This window comes from Papio anubis, chromosome 5 (assembly GCF_008728515.1).
Source record: "Papio anubis isolate 15944 chromosome 5, Panubis1.0, whole genome shotgun sequence".
Taxonomy (NCBI): domain Eukaryota; kingdom Metazoa; phylum Chordata; class Mammalia; order Primates; family Cercopithecidae; genus Papio; species Papio anubis.
This window is the reverse complement of record NC_044980.1, coordinates 58,898,208-58,915,206: the sequence shown is the minus strand read 5'-3', so window position 1 is coordinate 58,915,206 and position 16,999 is coordinate 58,898,208. Positions and strand designations below refer to the sequence as shown.

General features: G+C 38.7%; 1 protein-coding gene across 2 annotated transcripts in view; it reads right to left on the bottom strand.

Moving 5' to 3' along the window:
• The window catches only part of RNF180 (ring finger protein 180), a 217,324-nt gene extending 201,235 nt beyond the window's left edge, over positions 1-16,089 (bottom strand). The window contains exon 1 of one of the 2 annotated variants that reach the window (XM_017959572.3): positions 15,902-16,089. The gene's annotated coding sequence lies outside the window, so the exon portion shown is untranslated. The remainder of the gene's footprint in view (positions 1-15,901) is intronic. The other variant, XM_017959573.3, reaches the window with a different exon arrangement.
• Positions 16,090-16,999: the final 910 nt, after the last annotated feature.

The window sequence follows — 16,999 nt, the reverse complement described above, 5'->3', positions numbered from 1 at the left end:
TATCTGAGAGGCGAAAAGGGATGTCTTCCCATTTTGCTGTTGGTAGAGTTCTATGAAGGAACTGACTACAGGGGAAGAATAATGCCTTTTAGCCTGTATTTATCAGGTTGTTTATATCTTGAGGCAAGGGTGGGGTATGCAAGCGCTAAACTAGAGAAATTCCTCTCAACCTAAGGCCAAATGCTTCTTAATTAAGGTACTGCCTCCTGCTTTCTGTGTTTCTGAAGTTTTTAAATTTTGGTTTTGTGGTAAATTTTGATTTTATTCTACATCTTCATAGGAACTTAATGAAAAATGAGAAAAGGGTACATTGGAGGCTGCTAGCTGCCATTTCTGAACCAGGAGACTCCCTCATATAATTTTTTAAAAATTCATAATTTTACATAAATTTTAATGAGAAACTGTATGGCATGTTTACTTATTCATTTATTTATACCCTGCCTTATCTACAATTTTTGAAAGTAAGATATTATAGAAAGCTGCAAACCTTGATCTCAAAGTTGTGACTATAGGCTGGGTCATGTTTCAAAAAACAGAGTAGAATAAAGTGGCAAAGTGATACACTGATAAAATTTTAACTTCAGTATAAGAAAAGACAAAATTAATGGCAACCCACATACTGGAAGCAGAAATCTGCAAATATAAGCAAATGGTTAATAGCTACAATTAATTCTACAAATTTTTTAAAAGAAAAATATCCAGCAGAAAAATGAACAAGGAGTGTGGAAGTGCACTTCCTAGGGGAGGAAACCCAAATGGCCAACAATTACATAAAAAGTGTTCAACCTCACCAGAAATCAGGAAAATGAAAAATAAAACAAGGTTCCAGTTCATACCCATCACACTGGGAAAAATTAAAAAGTCTTACAATACCAACTATAAAAATGATATGAAGCCACAAGAATCTCAAAAACTGCTACAGGGAGGTATAACTAGGCACAACCATTTTGGAAAGCAATTTGGTAAGGTCTGGTAAAATAAAATCTGTCTATCTGTGGATGTGCAGTTCTACTTCTAGGTTTGTATATGAATAACGAAACATATCATATGGGAATGTTCATTTTAGCAACACTTTGCAATAATATAAAAAACTAGGAACAACCCAAATGTGCATCAATTGATTTGATAAATATTTGTTCATTCATACAATGGAATACTACATCGCAATAAAAAGTAATAAAGCTATATGTATCTAGAAAAAAATCAGTTATTTTAAGTAAAAAGGCTGCAGAAATATACACATTAAGGAATAACACAGCATAGTAAGAGTTATGAAAAGGTTTAAAGCATGTAAAACAAAGTAATATTTTGTTTACTGATACATGCATGTGTAGCAAAAGCATAGGAACATGCATAGGAATGACAGACACCAAGTTTAGAATAGTAACTTCTAGAAGAAATCAAAGGAGGCTTAAATTTTATCTGTATTTTTAGGAAAAATAGTAAAATGTTAATATTTTCTAATGCTAAGTGGTGAGAACACACAGATGTTCAGTATATTATTCTCTATATTGTAAATTTGAAATATTTTATTTAAAAATTTTTTAATTTATTTGTTTTATTAGGAATCTGCAAACCACATATTTTCTATCCCATAAGTATTTGTGAATATGAAAAATATAAAACATTTGCTTTGAAGAGCACATAAAGCAGCATTAGATTTCCGTTTAAGCCTCAGTTACTAAAAAGTATGATATATACTGGGGAGTGTGGAAGGAGCAGCAACAACACTTGGGTCAAAATGATTACCTGTGCAAGCAGTTCTCATTTACTGTGCATCCAAAATATCTGAAAGGTTTTTTTTTAAAAAAGAATAGACGCTCAGGGCTCATCTTAAACCTGCTTGAATCAAAATGTCTACATTGAGGACCATATACACAACAAGACTGAAAACCACTTGTCTATGAAAATGACACAAAAAGAAAAATGAGCAATCCTGACTGATTAAGAAAAAACATGTAGTTGGAATGGTGAAGGTACCATTCAACCATGTAGTTGAATGGTAATGGCTATGTGGACAGTTCCATGTATTCTACCTACGCACTCTATAACCAATGGAAAAATATTAAAAAAAAATTAAGAAGACACATTTAACAATAGTACACAAGTTAATACCACAAGAAAAGGGGACAGTAGCTGTATTTCATATGCAATGTATCAATCATACCATGTTCTTGGATGTTAGTAACTGAATTAGACCAGAAAAACATAGGTGCCTTTCAAGAAATAAAAACAGCACAAAAAGGCATAAAACATTAACTGTAACTGAAACACTCTCTTGATATGATTACAGTGCTGGATATTCCTTGCTCCACATTCCAGAGTCTACTTTACTTTCTTAACTTTCCTCTAATTCCTAGGAGGTTGACTTTTGGACTGCTACAACAAGGCTCTCTGGCCTTTTGGCTTCCAATATTGTCTGCCAATGGAAAGTATCAAGTGGAGATGAAAGGACTACAAGAGTGTGAGGCTGGGGGTATATATTCCCTCTGGTGCTCCCCTGTCAGATCACAGAAAGGCCAGAATTCTTGTCAGGCAGCCTTTCTTTTCTTTTTTTTTTTTTTTTTTCTTTTTGAGACAGAGTCTAGCTCTGTCACCAGGCTGGAGTGCAGTGGTGTGATCTCAGCTCACTGCAACCTCCGACTCCCTGGTTCAAGCGATTCTCCTGCCTCAGCCTCCTAGAGTAGCTGGGCTTACAGGCACATGCCGGCACGCCCAGCTAATTTTTGTATTTTTAGTAGAGACGGGTTTCACTATGTTAGTCAGGATGGTCTCGATCTCCTGACCTCATTATCCGCCCGCCTCAGCCTCCCAAAGTGCTGAGATTACAGGTGTGAGCCACCACGCTCAGCCCCAGGCAGCCTTTTCTACATAGTTACCATGTGGGTTTCAGTAATGGTCCTTCTCTTGCCTCTTCAGGCCTAGGGATGATAATGACTCTCACTATTGCTAGTCTTGGGGTGCTTCACCACCCATTGTTGGTTTATTTTAACCTAGAGACACCTATTTAAATTAAACTCATCTCGGTTACCTCATTTGAATATGTCATCTATTTTCTACCAGAACACTGACTGACATTACTAAGTATAAATTATGCTTTATACCAGAGTATCAGAGTAATAAATTTATTCTGTAGATCTAATCTTATAAGCTGATCTCTACCACTGTTAACCACTGTTCTAGGTATTACGTATGATTCAAGAAAGAAAAAAATACTTTTATATATATATGTGGCATAATTTATGCTTTTGAAAAAAATCTAGATAGAGAACAAGCTCATAGCCAAACTAAGTGAAATAATTAAGAACACAGAAAATAACTAGCAATTAAGCACTATCAGATAAACTAAGGGCAATAAACAACAATTAGGGAGTCGGGGAAAGCTTTGTGAAGAGAGTAGTCTTCCAGTTGGGTCTTAAAGTGTAGAGGGGATTTAAACAGCATTAGCCAAGTAGAATGAAGAGATACGGACATCTAAAACAAGGAAAATAAATAAGCCAAAACACTAAGTTGGGAAAGTGTAAGGTTGTTTGGCTAGCAGTAAGTATAATGTTTGACCTGAGCAGAGAAAGCTTTATTTCTGACTCTATAGCCTTATTAGTTCTAAGTCAGACACATGTAGCTATATAAATATCTATTATACACTTTACGTATCATCAGAAAACAGTCTGGGAAATAACAAATTCCACCTTGAAACCAAAGATCTGAGCAAAATTTGGCCAGAAAGATAGAACTTCTCCTCATGCAGTTAATTTCTAACTCTATTAAACAAACTTTGAGTAGACAGCCCCCAATTTACCAATAATACCATTGGCCCACAGATCTATTCTGTTCATTCCTTGCTGCCCAAAATATGTGTCCATACATCAATTTTGGCCTCTAGGATACATTTTTTCAGCAGGTTTCTGAATAGGCTAGGCAATTCTCATTCAGAACAAGCCTCACTGTTTACTTCAGCAATTTTATCAAGGATGTTTTAAAGCTGCTTTTAAACAGCTGTGGCTGTTTCTAAGGTTTTCCAGATATCGAACCATCAGTGAACTAATCAGGTAAAGAGATTATAGAACATAAGGACAGTTCAATTACTAACAGAATATTCTCCAGTATTTCTGCTTGCTATAGAAAAATTTATCAAGATTTAAAAACCCCAGGAGTTCCAATTTCCTCAGCCAGCCTTTTTATGAAACTCAGCCATCATTTCTCAAAAATTTTCTAAAATCTAAGAAAGCAAGAAAACACCTTGTTAATAGTGATGTCACCAAGATGGCTGACTAGAGGTACCTGGCATTCCTCGCAAAAAGGGACTTTTTCGTGAAGAGATTAAAAAGAACAATACAAAAGATCAGCACAACAGAGCTGGTTTTCTGGAAAGATAAACAAACTTGACAAAACTTGTAAGAAAAAGAAGACAGGAGGCTCAAATAAAATTATAAATGAAAAAGTGGATATTACAAATGACACTACAGAAATACAAAGGAAAATATTATGAAAACTATACACCAACAAATTGGAAAACTGAAAAGAAACTGACAAATTTCTAGATACGTACAACCTACCAAGACTGAACTATGAAGAAATAGAAAACCTTTACATTAAGATTAGCAATAAATGAGGAGATTGAATCAGTAATAAAAAGTCTCCCATCAAAGTAAAAGCCCAGGATCTGATGGCTTCACTGCTGAATTCTATGAAACATTTCAAGACTAATACCAATTCTTCTCAAAATTTTCCAGGATTTATAAAATCCTAAAAAGTCCCATCAAAAAACTGTTAGAACTAATTACCAAATTCAGTAAAGTTGTAAGATACAAAATCAATATATAAATTCAGTAGCATTTCTATGTGCCAATAGAGAATTATCTGAAAAAGAAATCAAGAACGCAATCTCATTTACAGTAACTACAAAAAATTAGATACCTGGAAATAAATTTAACCAAGCATGTGAAAAATCTCTATTGTAAAAGTTATAAAATATCGATAAAAGAAATTGAAGAGGATGCAAATGTAAAGAAAGATATTCTGTGTTCATGAATTAGATTGCTAAAATGTCCACACTACTCAAGGCAATCTACAGATTTAATGCAATCCCTATAAAATACAAATCACATTTTTCAAAGCAATGAAAAAAAATCCTGAAATTCATACAGAACCACAAGAGACCCCAAATAGCCAAAGTAATACTGAGCAAAAAGAATAAAGCTGGAGATCATATTATCTGACTTCAAACTATACTACAAAACTATAGTAATCAAAATGGCATGGTACTGCTATAAAAATAGAAAGGCCAGTGGAAGAGAATTGAGAACACAGAAATAAATCCACATACAACCAACTGATTTTTGATAAAGGTATAATAAGCACTTGTTAGGAAAAGGACTGTATTTTAAATAAATGATACTGGAAAAACTGAATATCCACATGTAGAAGAACAAACTAAACCCCTGTCTTCTACCATATAAAAAAAAAAAATCAGCTCAAAATGGAAATGGATTGGCCAGGTGCAGTGGCTCATGCCTGTAATCCCAGCACTCTGGGAGTCCGAGGCAGGCAGATCACCTGAGGTCGTGAGTTCAAGACCAGCCTGACCAACATGGAGAAACCCCTTCTTTACTAAAAATACAAAATTAGCCGGGTGTGGTGGGCACATGCCTGCAATCCCAGCTATTTGGGAGGCTGAGGCAGGAGAATCACTTGAACCCGGGAGGCGGAGGTTGCAGTGAGCCAAGTTCATGCCACTGCACTCCAGCCTGGGCAACAAAAGTGAAACTCCATCAAAAAAAAAAAAAAAAAAAAGGAACTGGATTAAAGACTTAAATGTAAAACCTGAACCTATAAAACTGCCAGAAGAAAACATGAGGGAAATGCTTTATGACCTTGGTCTAAGCAACGATTTTTTTGGATAAGACCTCAAAAACACAGACAACAGAAACAAAAATAGACAAGCAGGATTATATTTAACTAAAAAGTTTCTGCACACCTAAGGGCACAATCGATAAAGAGAACCTATAGAATGGGAAAAATATTTGCAAACTATGCATCTGAGTTAATATCCAGAAGATATAAGGAACTTAACTCAATAGCAAAATAATAATCTGATCAAAAATGGGCAAAAGACCTGAATAGATGTCAAAAGAAGACATATAAATGGCCAACGGGTATATGATAAAATGCTCAACGATCACTGTTTGGGAAATATAAATGTAAATTAAAACCACAATGAGATATCATCTTACCCCAATTAGAATGGCTATTATTGAAAAGACAAAAAAATAAATGCTGGAATGTATATGAAGAACGAGGAATTCTTATATACTCTTGGTGGGAATGTAAATTTGTCCAGCCATTATTGAAGACAGTATGGAGGTTCCTCAAAAATTAATAATGAACTACAACATGATCCAGCAATCCCACTACTGGGTATATATCCAAAGGAAAGGAAATCAGTATGCTGAAGAGACATCAGCACTCTCATGTTTATTACAGTACTATTCACAATACCCAAGATATGGAATCAATCTAAGTGTCCATCAAAGAATGAATGGATAAAGAAAATGTTGTATATATACACTATAGAACACTATTCAGTCAAAAAAAGGGATGAAGTCCTGCCATTTGTGGCAACATGGATGAGTCTGGAGGACGTTATATTAAGTGAAATAAACCAGGCACAGAAAGACAAAATCTGCATAATCTCACTCATGTGCAACTGATAACAGTTGATGTCAGGCTGGGCGCACTGGTTCATGACTGTAATCCCAGCAATGTGGGAGGCCAAAACAGGAGGATTACGAAGTTAGGTGTTCAAGAACAGCCTGACCAACATGGTGAAACCCCATCTTTACTAAAAATACAAACACTAGCTGGGCGTGGTGGCACATGCCTATAATCCCAGCTACTCAGGAGGCTGAGGCAGGAGAATCGCTTGAACCCGGGAGGCAGAGGTTGCAGTGAGCCAAGATCACACTATTGCACTTAAGCCTGGGTGACAGACTGAGACTCCATCTCAAAAAAAAAAAAAAAAGTTGATGTCATAGAGCTACAGAGAACAGCAGTCACCAGAATCTGGGAAGTAGAAAAGGGGAGAGAGGGAAAAGGGAAAGGGGAAAGGGAAAGGGAAAGGAAGAGGGAGAGAGATTGGTCAAAGGTACAAACTTGCAGTTACGTACAAGGAATAAGTTTTGGTGATCTACTGCATACCAAGGTGACTATAGTTAATGATACTATATTGCATATATTTCAAAATAACCAAGAAGAGAGAATTTTGAATGTTCTCACCATAAAGAAATGACAAATCTTTGAGGTAATAAATACCTTGATTTAATCATCATACAACATGTACATGTATCAGTACTGTACCCCCAAATATGTACAATATATGTGTCAAAAATGTGTCAATTATTGTTGCGGGAAGTCAGGGAGCCTGAACGGAGGGACCAGCTGAAGCCACGGCAGAAGAAGATAAATTGTGAAGATTTCGTGGACATTTATTAGTTCCTCAAATTAATATTTGTATAATTTCTTATGCCTGTATTTACTGCAATCTCTGAACATAAACTGTGAAGATTTCATGGACACTTATCACTTCGCCAATCAATACCCTTGTGATTTTCTATGCCTGTCTTTAATCTCTTAATCCTGTCATCTTCTTCATAAACTGAGGAGGATGAACATCACCTCAGGTCCCTGTGATGATTGTGTCAACTGCACAAACTGTTTGTAGAGCATGTGTGTTTGAACAATATGAAATCTGGGCATCTTAAAAAAAGAACAGGATAACAGCGATGTTCAGGGAACAAGAGCGGTAACTTTGAACTGGCCGCCGGTGAGCCGGACAGAACAGAGCTATATTTCTCCTCTTTCCAAAGCAAATAGGAGAAATATCACTGAATTCTTTTTCCCAGCAAGGAACATCCCTGAGAAAGGGAATGCGCCCCGAAGGTAGGCTTATAGACGGCCCCTTTAAGGCGTGCTATCTTTTATGGTCTAAGCGAAGGGATGAAATAAGCCCCGGTCTCCTGTAGCGCTCCCTGGCTTATTAGGACGAGGAAAATTCCCGCCTAATAAATTTTGGTCAGACAGGTTGTCTGCTCTCAAACCCTGTTTCCTGATAAGATGTTATCAATGACAATGCGTGTGGAAACTTCATTCGCAATTTTAATTTCGCCCCATCCGGTGGTCCTGTGATCTCGCCCTGCCTCCATTTGCTTTGTGATATTTTATTACCTTGTAAAGTATGTGATCTCTGTGACCCACACCCTACTCGTGCACTCCCTCCCCTTTTGAAAATCACTAATAAAAACTTGCTGATTTTTCAACTGGGGCACATCACAGATCCTGCCAACATGTGATGTCTCCCCCGGGCACCCAGCTTTAAATTTCTCTCTCTTGTGCTCTTTCCCTTTATTTCTCAAACCAGCCAAGACACTTAGGAAATAGAAAAGAACCCACATTAAACATCGGAAGCGGGTTCTCCCGATAAATTATAAATAAAAGTATAGTGAAATTAAATGGCTATTTACAAAAATATGACAACAAAAATTGTATATACATTCAAGAAACATGTAAAATGATTCTCATTTAAATGTTATTGGGTGGGTTCTACTTTGGCTGGGAATTCAAGTAATTAAAATTTATCTCTGTAAAAGAAAATAAAAACCTTAAGTAAATTGTTAATATATACTGTATCAAGGATATTTGGTTTTGGTTAATATGATTCTATTTTTTGTATAGTCTGTTGTATACTTACGGACAAAAACCTAACAGGCAAGGATGCAAGGATGGCAATTTTTCCGGATCTAAGAGTCACTACCAGGATAATTATTTTTCATTTCCCAGTGGTTCCAAACCCAAATAATCTTTTGCCCCAGGTCCCCCGAATTCTAAACAGTTCACAGTGGTAGAACTATGTTCAGTTTTTTTTAGCATTCCCACTGACCATGATAGTCAGTATCTATTTGCTTTCACCTAGAATAATCAACAATGTACCTGGACAGTCATGCCTCAGGGGTTCACTGAAGCCCCCTCCTACTTCTCTCAAGTGCTCCATCAAGACTTGAGCACACCCTCCAGTATCAAGGGTCAACTCTCCCGCAATACATAGAGGACCTCTTTGTTCATGCACTGAGGAGGCATCCTAAGAGTATTTCATCTACCTATTAACAGTTAATAGAGAAAGGACACAAAGTCTCCATAGAAAAATTATATTTATCATCAGATACTATTCACTATTTAAGGAATGATCTAAGTGCTGTAAGTATCTAAGTCTCCTAATAAACTTAGGCTTATCCATGATTTTCCCAGGCCCACAACTAAGAGACAACATGTTAGTAGAGTTAGTTGGATATTGCCATCTACAGGTTCCTAAATGTTTACTCTTAGCATCCCAACTTACTGAACTCACTAAAAATTCAGTTCCTAAACCCATTCCTTGCGGGAGCTGGCGGGGAGGGGGGGACATGAGGCAGCCTTTGTAGAATGAAAAAGGGTAGTACAACGACCCCTAGCCCCCTGCTTTAGAATTGTCCAATGATTCAAAACCTTGAATCGTTTTTGTACATTAAAGCAGGCATTGGGGAATACTCGCACACATACCTGTGCCTGCATTTTATCTAAAAATCAGTCTGTCAGCATTTACACTGACAGTCACTATGCATTTGAAGTGGTTCATGATTTTGAAACACTTTGGAAGCAAAGAGGTTTCCTCACTCCTTCAGGCATACCAACAAAAAGTGGCCCACAAGTTGATAACCTCCTTGCTGGATACTGATGCCCAAAGAGATTACTGTTACAAAAAAAGAGGCTCAAACAAAGAGAACTGAGGCTGAATATCAGGTAAATGCCCCAACTGATGTTCGTGCCAAAAATGTTACCCAACTCTGTGAGGTCTTTTGTCTATATCCAACAGCTGGAAACAGTAAGGCATGCTCCCTGCTACTTAACTTTGCCTCTCTACAACCAGATGCTATTAGTTATTGGGGGGGAGGGGGAGAAGGCCTCTACAAATTAAAACGAATTTTGGGAATGAGAAGGATGTATGAGAAGGATGTTCTTGTAATTTCCTTTCCAAGTTCTGGGAAGGCCAAGACAGCTACTTGGTACTCCAAAGGTCACTTAAGGGGTATTTGTTATGCCTCTTACATTCCCTTATCCATAATGGTACTGACAAGAGAGATCAAACGATCAGAAAGTTTTGATGGGAAAATTGTTATAAAGTTATAAAAGCTATTTAAAATCAATATTTAACCTGACAAACTCATAATCCAAGAAAGTCTCTTTATGTTCCCCTGGAATGACCGGCCCTCACTCCAACCATTAGGCCCATTTGAACATGTACAATTAGACTTCATCCACTCCCACCAAGCATGTACTTGCAATAGTCTGTATGTGCCTGTAATAATCTGTGTGTTCTATGGATGGGCTCAGGCCTTCCCAGGTCAAAAGGCTGACATGACCTTACTGTAAAACAAAACTGCCAAAAGGAGTACTTCACACCTGGGGTATACTGAATGCCATTTCAAGTAACTGAGCCACTCATTTTACTGGACAGTAATTCATGCACTACTTAAATTATTACAAACAGTCTAGCATTATCATTGTCCTTATCCCCCTCAGTCCTCTGGTAAGGTCGATAAAACTAATGGGATACTTAACCTCAGAATTTCCAACTTATCTGAAATCACTAGACTTCTTTGGCCTAAAATTCTGTCTCTGGCTCTTATGACTCTTCAGAGCATCAGTGCTGGAAAACACAAGTTAACTTCTTATGAAATTATTGCTGGTTAGTCTATATCTTTGGCTACCACACCAAATGTATATCCCTAATTGACCCATGTTGAAATGACCCAATACTGTACATTCTTAATGCACTATGCTAAAAGTTATCACCAACAGGTAAAGGAAGACTTTCAAGACACAGATCCAAAAAGGCTTGTTGGATCCTGGTGATTGGGTGTTCCGGAAATGCCATCAAAGAAAGACTGCTTTTGAATCCCCTGGAAAGGACCCTACCAAGTGCTCTTGACTGGAGACATTGCAGCTAAACTCAAAGGTGTTGACCCCTGGATTCACATCTCCCTCATAAAAGACCACCTCCTGATGCCACTTGCTTCTCTTCTTAAGCCACAGACCTTAAAAAATCACGTTAACCAGGATAAGAAGCTGATGACTTCACACTGTGGACGGCTTTCCCCAAGACATCAGAAAAACATCCTCCATCATAATAAGACTCTTATCCTTCTTAATTTTTCCTTACTTATGCCTTTTCCGCTTGGCAGGATAATATTGTCACAACCAGTTGCTTCTGTAGGTAACTTCACAGAGTGTTGGATCTGTCCTGCCAAACCCAAATCTTTACATAACTTAAAATATCTTTTAGTCCACTCAGTGGCTAACTTAAAAACATCCCTAACACAACTGCTTGTTCAAATTGTCCCTATTATAGAGTCAGATTTCTAGATCCACTTGTTCTCTCTCCCTGTTTTAATTTAATCCAGTCATGGGATACAAGAACCAAGTCCAAATGAGTGTATCATAAGACAGGATTGTACCAAAAGCCTGAATAGAGTTTCTTGCAAACTGACTTATGTGCAAACATATTACAGTTATTTTAACTTATAAACTCTGCTTCAGCTTCTTGGCTAGAAACTGCTAAATCCACCATTCCAAGCAATATATCCATGAACAACAGAACTGGAAAGCAGTCTTCATGTGCACCCACAGGGTGTATCATTATTTGTGGATAATTCTGTGGCCAACCTTATACACAGGCAACCTCATGCCTTGACAGGTAAAGGATGAAGGGCCATTGTAGGCTAAAAATCTTAATGATAAGTTTTCACTCCATAATCCAGAAGTGGAACACTGGCTCACTCCTCCTAACCTATGTCATAGATTAAAGACAACACTGCCAAGATGCATTAACCCTTTTGGATGGGCTTTGTTAAGTCCCTTTTCCTATGGCTTGGAGTAATACAAACGAAGCAATGATTATAATTTATCCCTCACAATAGCCTCTATAGAAGATTCTACTGCAATGCTATAGCTGCACAAGACTTCTTTGAATTCTCTTGTTAAAGTTACACTAGATATTAACAGAATTGCTCTAGATTTCTACTGGTCAAAGAGAGAGGAGTCTTTGCAGTTGGTAACACTTACTGTTGCACACAGATAAATTCCGGTATTATAGAGACTCGGTTGCAAAAAAAATTAAAGAACAGGCTACTTGGTTAAAATGAGTGGATTCATTGTCTGTCTCATTCTTTGATCTGTTCAATTTTAGTTGGTTTGGTTCATGGGAACTTTGATTAAGGAGCACATTCCAAACTCTTGGTATTATCTTTCTGATAGTCATAACAGCAGTCTCCCTAGTGTGCTGCATTCTCTCAAAAGTTTTAAATGACTGCATGCAGCAATCTGCTGAATGTCAATGATCTCTCTCCAGCTGATATGATAAAAACTCAAAGAAACCTATGATAATGAGGACACCTAACCTATTAGTGACATGTTGAGACTGAAAACCCAGGATGATAGTAACTGACAGTAGCGTTAATGCCCTAAGTTTTGGTCACATTCTCACTTAGGTGAAAGCTTACTGAAAGGATAGAATTGTTAAATAAAAATTTACAATAGGACGTTGTTTTAGAGGGAGCTCCTCCACTAGGCCCCAAGAGATCAAACCAAAACGGAGTCACTCATGCTCAGTGCCACATAATCAAACTGAAACTTTAAGGAAGTAGGTCAAAGACCAAACTAGTTTTTCCCGAAAACAGGAGATTCACTGCAACAGGAAAGGGGTTAGTAAACCTGAGCTGGCATAAGTAGTCCCTTCTGCTTTAACACTTAAAAGTAACCTTAAGTAATCTGATGTTAACCAACAGACTTTTAAAAATTACTCTGTTTCCTTGTTCCCACCTTACAAAAAACCAACTATTCTGCCATGCCTAAGGCATGGAATTCTATTTTATGGAATGAGATGCTACCCAATTTGAGAATTGCTAATAAAAGCCAATTTGATATTTAAACTAATTTGTCAAAATTTTTTATTTTGACATTGGTGTGGTCAGGAAAGTCTGTTGCACACACAACTTAATAACTTTTTTTGAAAATAGCAATTTTATATTTTGAGGCTATATTGCCTCGGCTGTATTACACTCAAAACATATAATATGGAGCCACATTTTAGCATTCAAAATTGTTACAAAGATTTAAATTTAAATTTATGTGAAATTCAAACTTCTCTATGAAATATACTCCCAATCTAACACTGTTCCAGTATGATGTGATCTACTTAATGTACTCTATTTAATATGTAAGTAAAATACATAATTTCTAAGAAATCAATGTGATGGAAAGAGATAATTGATGGGTTACAATAGAGACTACATACAAACGTACACATACGCACAGAACTTCAGCCTACAGGTAAGCATTGTCCCCTTTGTAGTAGACTTCTGGGAAGATTGCAAACTTATTCTAATAATGTCTATCATTATTTTAAACTATTTTTAAACTGCCCTTTTGAAACTGCCTTCGTAGCCATCAGGACAATCCTTTAAATATCCTTAATAGTGGTAAAATCTTGAAGGTAGAATTGAGTTTTACAACCATGTAGAAATCATTCTGCCAAATTTAGCAAAGAAAACAGGTACTCAAGCTGAATTAGATTTTTGATAAAAAATAGAAAAAAACAAGTGTTTATGAACGTTATCATGAAATGTTTTTATTTTGCTTGTAAACTGACTAGAAATTTCAAAAAATACAAAATAATTATGAATGGCAGCACTACGGGAATAAGTGTTTAGCCTCCTGAGGTGACTACTTGGAATGACCACTCTCTAAAAATATAAACAGCAGCATGTTTAAGGAGGGAAAATGTTTCAAGACTCTGCAATCACATTTCAAAGTTACAAAGCTGTTTTCTTCCGTGGAGTTCAAACTACTTTCGAGATATTACTTCATTAATTCCCCAAATATCCCTATGAAGGGAAGGACAGATCACCATCCTTTTTTCAGATGGCCAAATGGAGGTGGTATAAGGGACAGAGAATTGTGTTTATTCCACGAAAGCAACAATTAAGACTAAGCATACTGCCCCCTTGTACTATGTAGTTAGCAAAATTTAAGCGAAATTTTTCATCTTTATGCTCCTTGATGAAAAGACATTGTAAGAGTAAAAAGCATTATTATTCAGGTAGCTATGTCATAAAATATTACAGAAATAGATTAAAACGATTAATGTATTGCATTCTTGCCTGGAAGAATTCCTGCTTCATGAGGAGCTTATTAAAGAGGCTGGTGTCGGTCCTCAGACACACTCAAAAAAGTGCTAATTAAGTCTATTTTATCAAGAAAGAAAGCTTGTTTTTTTCAATATTATTTTTTGAATTTTTGAAGGAAAAAATCTTCATTTGAAAAACCAAACACATAAAAAATGAAAGAGAGGAAGAAAAATGGACTAACAAAATACCATTGACAAAACGAAGAGCAAACCCTAGGGAAACTGCTAAATTTTTTATGGTTCCAGAGAGATAAAGTACAACGTAACACGCACACAATTACGAGATAATTTTCATTAAAGTAATTCAAATGACTATCCTCCTAAAATTTTTATTCTTTATGAGAAAAAACTTGCTGCTCAAATATTTCGGGAAATCTAACAGCTCGCCTCCTCGATTCTACTTATTAAATATTTAGAGTCTCTGCTATTGTCACCAAGTATCTTCGGGCTGCCAGTGGCACTACATTTATACAGGAGATGAAAGTTTGACAGATAAAAGACAACGGAATTTTACTTCTTTCCACGACTCAAATGATACCACTCATTTGAAACCAGAGTGATTATGATCTTTCAAGTATCACTTTTAGGGGTACTATAACAGGAGTCTGAAAGGATTCGACTCTATTTTTTAAGAAAGATTTTAACAATTAGTAAATAAAAATACAAAATACAATGAGCATCAGATCGTCCATCTTTGATCGCTAAATTTTGTTTGAGGCTAAGAGACCAACTGGACCAAGGACAACTCTAGTCAGACAAGTTCTAATCACAGCTTCCACAAGGACTGACTGCTTAGTTTTGATATAATCACTTTTCCCCCTGGGTGCCTCAGCTGTCTGGTCTATAAAATGGGATAATAGTAACCTGTCCGCATAATGCACCTTTGAAGTTAACAAATGAAAGCTCTCACAGGTGCACTTACGAAAGCACTTAGATGCTACGAAAATAATGAGCACTATCTCGAAAAAAAAACAAGGTAGTATATACGTGTTAGTGCTCATAGCAGCACTAGTAATTTCCCACCAAAGGACAATCTCTCCACCTCCGCCCGGATGCATTTCAGAGCTTATGACCTCTGCCTAGTAGAAAGTCGTACACTCCGGACCCAAGGCTGCAACAAAAGCAATTGCGACGCCAATACTGAAATGGACCAGACAAAGGAAAGTGGATCCGTGAGGAAGGCACTGGCCGTGGAAGGGCGTGTGTGGTCCCCACAAGCTCCGAAATTAAACAGGACGCAGTTCCCCACCTCAGACCTGGAGAGTGTTCAGTACTGGACCCCTGGCACCCACCCTACCCTCCCCGGCCTCCTCCGCCACGCCTCCGGCGCCTCGCGTCTAGGGCTCAGCTTTTTCCACCCCGTGTGATTCCAACCTCAAGGCGGGCGCGCCCCGAGGCCGCTCGGAGAGTCTCAGGTGCGAAAGTTAAGCCGCCGCCGCGTCACCGGAGGCCCGGGCGAGAGGCGGCCAGGCCAGCGGCAGCCCTAGCCCAGCCCCTTGGCACGTCCCCGCTTGGGCCAACGTGGAGACCCGGGCCACCGCGGCTGGGCAGGGCCCGGCCGAGGCCAGGCCCCTCCGAGAGGCGCCGCCGCCGCGCTCCGCCCGACTCCGACCCGCCGGCCTTTACCTGTGTCCACGTCCCGGAGCCTCCGGCTTCGCGCCCCCTCCCGGCGCTCCCGGCCGCCAGCAGCCAGGCTCTGAGGAGTTGCTGCGACTCCGGCAGCAGCGGCGATGCCGGTTCGGCGAGACGGGAAGCGACAGGAGCCAAACCCCGCGGAAAGCGCTCTAGCTGTGCCGGCAGCCCCGACCCCGCGGCCTCGGACGTGGCGCCCCGGCGCTCGCCCGCCGCCGCCAGCTGCCCTGCTCACCCCACCTCTGCGGGTTCCCACCCGAGCCGCGCGTGGGCGGCGCCGGGCTTTGACCTCGCGCAGGCAGACAAGCGCCGCGGGCCAGACGGAACCGTGGGAAGGTTTTTCTCCCTTGTCATCCCCTTACCAGAGCCATAGAAATTATCAGTGTGGTCTTCCTTGTCCTCACTCGGCGTTTTCTGGAGTTCAGAGATCCCATCCAACTGCTGGGTCTGTTCCCTGCTAAAATCTTAGGCCGGCGTCCCAGCCACCCATCCCCATTCCTAGGACTTTCTAAGCTGGGTTTAGTTTTCCCTTTGTATATCATTATCTTTCCCTTTGTATATCACTACCTGGATTTAGTTTTCCCTTTGTGTATCACTATCTTCGTTGCTTACCTTCTTGTGCCTAAAGTTCCACCGGTGTGCAAGGAGATTAACCACTGAAGTGCACCTGACTGACACTACGCTTAACAAATTACAGTTGGGAGGTGAGTTGATGACTGGAGCTAAATCAAAACTGCTTATTTAGGGAGTGAGGGGGCCGCTTGCAGTAAATGTTGACTTGCAGGTGCCTCATAGATGATCAAACGACTATAAATATTTGGAATATAAAAAACAAGTTTTATTAGTTGGCTTGAGGAGAGGGAAGGAAGCTAGGAGGGAACCTCAAAATAATATATAGCTTTGTTTCTCTGCTAGATACAGAAATTTTTATTTGCCTAAAGTGGCTTATTTGGAAACTTGTCCTAAGATTAGGGCTGTATACAGTGACTTCCCATCTGGAAATACAAGGAAATAAAGAACAAAATGAAAGACATCACAAGAAAACGACAGACCAATATACCTTATGCATAGTAACATAAAAATCCTCAACAA